This window comes from Phascolarctos cinereus, unplaced genomic scaffold (assembly GCF_003287225.1).
Source record: "Phascolarctos cinereus isolate Bilbo 61053 unplaced genomic scaffold, phaCin_HiC Scaffold_5;HRSCAF=322, whole genome shotgun sequence".
Classification (NCBI taxonomy): domain Eukaryota; kingdom Metazoa; phylum Chordata; class Mammalia; order Diprotodontia; family Phascolarctidae; genus Phascolarctos; species Phascolarctos cinereus.
This window is the reverse complement of record NW_027555958.1, coordinates 397644447-397649209: the sequence shown is the minus strand read 5'-3', so window position 1 is coordinate 397649209 and position 4763 is coordinate 397644447. Positions and strand designations below refer to the sequence as shown.

The 4763-nt window shown below is 39.5% G+C and overlaps 1 pseudogene; it reads right to left on the bottom strand.

Annotated features, from left to right (window-relative positions):
• Positions 1 to 1003: 1003 nt before the first annotated feature.
• On the bottom strand, positions 1004 to 2201 carry LOC110206731 (large ribosomal subunit protein uL3 pseudogene; annotated as a pseudogene).
• Positions 2202 to 4763: the final 2562 nt, after the last annotated feature.

Genomic DNA, 4763 nt, shown 5'->3' with positions numbered 1-4763 from the left:
CCTCTTCTCCCAGTGCAATCACTTTTTTTCACCCACATGATTTTTTTTAAATTATCACATCAAATTATTCCCATACCTGCTGCCTATGTATACCCCTTCTAAATGCCATAATAAATTTAGTGTGCTCAAGAGTTACAAATATCATCTTCCTCCATAGTGACATAAACAGTTTAACCTTATGGAATAAGATCTTTTTTTTTCTATCCTGTTTACCTTTTTATGCTTATCTTGAGTCTTGTTTTTGATGATCAAATTCTCTTTTCAGTTCTGTTTTTTTTTAAATCAGGAATGATTGAAAGTTTCCTATATCATTGAATATCTATCTTTTCCCCTGAAAGATTATAATCAATTATGCTGCATAGATGATTCTTTGTGGTAAACCAAGCTACTTTGCCTTCCAAAATATCATATTCCAGGTCCTGCAATACTTTAATTTAGTAGCTGCTATGTATCACATAATCCTGAGTGTGGTTCCATGATATCTAAATTGTTTACTTTTGTCTGCTTGCAGTATTTTCTCCTTGACTTGATAATTCTGGAATTTGGCTCTGATATTCCTTGGAGTTTTCATTTTGGTGTCTCTTTCAGGAGGTGATTTGTGGATTCTTTTGATGACTATTTTACTCTCTAGTTCTCGGACCTCAGGTCAGTTTTCCTTGATAGTTTCTTGAAAGATGCTGTTCAAGCTCTTTTTTTTTTTTTTGGATCATGGCTTTCAGGTAGACCAATAATTGTCAAATTTTCTCTCTGGAACTATTTTCCAGGTCAGTTGTTTTCCCAATGAGGTATTTTGCATATTCTTTTTTTCATTATTTTGATTTTGTTTAACTGATTCTTGATGTCTCATAGAATAATTGGCTTCCACTTGCCCAATTCTAATTTTTAATGGGTTATTTTCTTCAGTTAGTTTTTCTATTTCCTTTTCCAATTTGCCAACTTTACTTTTTTTTTAGCTTTGAAAATTTTATTGAGAATCCACCAACTCCAAGTTGGTTTGGCAACATTAGGCAGCTTCTTCTTCCACAACATGGCCTTTTTTGAGTGGTCCCATGAAAGTTTTCTTCTCCTCCATAGTCTGGAACCGACCGTGCCCAAACTTGGAGATGGTGTCGGTAAACTTCAGGTTGATGTTCTCCAGGGCACAACATTTGCTCTGTACCAGCAGAGACTTCTGCAGGGATAGGACACGATTTTGGTCCCAACCACACAGCCTTTCAACATGATAAAGTCATTGGTCACTTCACCATAGCTGATGAAGCCTCTCAGAGGGTTTATGTTCTTGTCGGACAGTTTGTAATTAGCGGACACATTGTTTTTGATCAGCTTGCTGTCTTTGATCTGGTACCCTTGGCCAATCTTGTAGATCTCCATGTGATGATGGTAGCCCTTCCAACCAGCTTGAGCCACAGAGAAGGCCACATGATCAGGATGCCATGTTCCAACACACACCACATTACACAGGTCTCCGTGAGTTTTTCAGGGCAGTTTCTTTGTGTGCCAGCAGCTGATAACACCTTTGTAACCTTTGCCCTTGGTCACTCCAATGATGTCAATCAACTCATCCTTCCCAAGCATGGTGGACAGGGGCACCTGCTGCTCCAGCTTCTCGCAGGTCCAGTCCAGTTTCTCAGCCATACTGCCACCAATAACTTGGATCTCCATCAGGTGAGACTTCTTCTGCCTCAGAGGGAGCAGGTACATCTGGGTGTAAGCAATGACACGGATCACCTGGCAGTACTTCTTCATGCTGATGAAGTCTTTCTCTAGCTGCTTCTTGCCATTTGCATCTTGCCACTTCTTGCAGTACTTGGTAAAGGCCTTCTTCTTGGACTTCTGCCAGCTCTTATAGCATCACCTCTTACATCCATCACTAATGTGCTCAGCAAAGATGGTTTTGAAGCTCCTCAGACCTTGGATTGTTTGCACGTAGCCCACAATGCCTACAATGACCATGGGGAGCGTCTCCATAATGGTGACAGCCTCAACCACTTACTTCTTGTTGACCTTTGAGCCAGGCCTGTCCACCTCATGCACAATGTGTGTCATGACTGCCTTACATCCTAGAAAGGCTATCAGGTGGATGGGATTGGTGGGGTCATCTTTGGGGAAACTCTTCACCTTTCCCTGATGCCTACTACTTCTCTTTTGAGGCACGAAGCACAGAGACCAATGACCGGGAGGGAGAACTTCCTGTGGGACATGCTGCTGCTGCTGTTGCACCTGCAGCTGCCACCCAGGCGAGTAGAGAGAGCACAACTCTACTTTTTAAAGAGTTCTCTTCAGTCAGTTTTTGCATCTGCTTTTCCATTTGGCCAGTTCTACTTTTTCAATAGTTGTTTTCTTCAATGGATTTTTTCCCCAATTTGGCCAACTGTATTTTTTAAATAATTGTTTTCTACATACAATTTTTGTCTTTCCTTTTCCAAGCTGTTGCCTCTCTATTGCATACCTCTCGTTTTTTCCCAAATTTTTCTTCTGTGTCTCTTATTTAATTTTTAAAATCCTTCTTGAGCTCTTCCAAGAAGGCTTTTTATGTCTTGAGTCCTGTTCATACTCCCTCTTGAGGGTTCAGATTTGGGTATATTGACAATGATGTCCTCTTCTGAATTTGTGTTTTGATTTTCCTTCTCTCCAGAGAAACAGGCTATTGTCAATGTTCATTTTTTTGCTCATTACTTTTGCTATTTTGTAGCTTTTAAAGGTGAACTCTCCTGCTGGAGCACAGGGGGCACTTGTCCCAAGTTTCTTTTCCTGGGGTTCAGGGCCCTGGTCTCAAGTTTTGTGCTCTGGGACCTTAGACTCTGGCTGCTTGAGAGTGTAGATGTCTACAACTTATGTGGTGCTGAGTTGGGGTACTGGTGGTGGTACCTGTCATTTGCTGAGGACAAGTGGGATTTTTCTGCATGGGGTTTTGGCTGCTGATGGATGCCTGACCACCCAAGCCTGAATTGAAGCACAAGGATGCCCATTGCTGGAGGATGCCTGCCTGCCTGTGACTGTGTTGAAGCAAGGTGAGGCCCACTGCTGGGGGATGCCTGCATGCCTCAGGCTGTGCAAGTGGTGGTTCTACAAGCTAGAGTCTACAGGTTCCCCTAGCCAATGTGTGTGTGAGTGGGGAGGGAGGTGGTCCTGGCATTAAAATTTGCCTTCTCTACCACTCTGGGACGCATGATCTCCTACCGGTTTGTTGAGGTGGAGCCTGCCACCAACTCGCCAGGATGCTTCTTATCCTGTACTGCACTTCCCTTTTACTCAAGTGACACAGATTTTATTTTCTGATCCTCTAAGGCTCCTGCATCAAAAGACTGGTCCATCCTGTCTTTCTACTGGCTTCACTATTCCAGGATCTGTTCTGGGGCACTGTTTTATGGGTGTTCAGGGGTGAAAATGGGAGGACAGTGATCAGTTGCTTACTACACCATCTTGACTTGCAGAAGAAGTAGGGGTCAATATTAACAAAATAACATATACATTATCATAAAAGTTAAAATTCATTGATTTGATTATAATAAATTGAATGATTTTAAGGTAAAAATTAATGCAAATAGAATAAGAAGAAGATAACAAATACTTATTAAACACTTATTATATGCCAAGTACCATGCAAAATATTTTACAATTATTATCTCATTTCATCCTCATAATGATCCTGGGAGGTAGGTGCATTTTGTCTCTATTTCTTAATTGAGGAAACTGAGATGGATAGAGGTTAAGTGACTTGTCCAGGGTCACACAGCTAGTAAGTGTCTGAGTTTGAGTCTGCACTCATGTCATCCTTTACTCCAGGCTTAGCAGTCTTCCCCACTGTCCCAAATAGATTCTTGGAAAAGAAGGGAAGAGAGAAATTGGAGAAAATGCACCAAATATATAAAATAAGTGTCTGAAATTGCAGATATTCAGGTAACTGATACAGATATTTGTAGCTAAAAGTCATCCCCCAATAGACAGTTGTTCAAATATTATGAACAGATAGCTCGAAAAGAAAAAATATATATTATTATCAATTGTATGAAAGAAGACTGTATATCAGTAGTTATAAGAAAGATTGATGACATCCTCTTTCATCCATCAAGTTTCAAAAGAGGATAATAGTTTTGAGAAGTATTGTGGAAGTAGGACAGCAATCAACACTACACATTCATTCATATTGGTAGAGCTATACATTAACTCATACACTCTTGAAAAAAATTGGAATTATGATAGGAAAATAATTTAATCTTTTAACCTAGATGTTGTACTGCCAATTACTAAAGATATCATTGATTATAAGAAAAGTCCCTCATACATCAAAAAATTTAAAACAACATTTTTAACAGCACAGAATTGAAAATAATTTTCATCTTTTATGGATCACCTAAAAAGTTGTGGCATGTGAATGTAATAAAATATTTCTCTGCTAATAGAAATGGCAAATATGATGACTACAGAGAAGCATGGGAAGAAACTGCTGAACTTATGCAAAGTAAAGCAGAACCAGGAAAGAAATGTTTTCAATGGCGAAAAGATTGTTAAAAATTCAAGATCAATTTAAGCCTCAAAACAAAATTATAAGAAAGTACTGACTCACTTTCTTTACAAGTAGGCGACCCTAAACATAGACATAGGCACAGACATAGAAGTGTATATGTGTATGCATTTGTGTGTATGTATCAAATTTTGCAAGTCTTGGTTAGTTCATTAATTATTTTCCTTCGTTATTTTATCCTTTATTATGAGGGTCGGTTTCCTTTTTGGGAGGGGAATGAGAAGGGTAGTAAGCACTG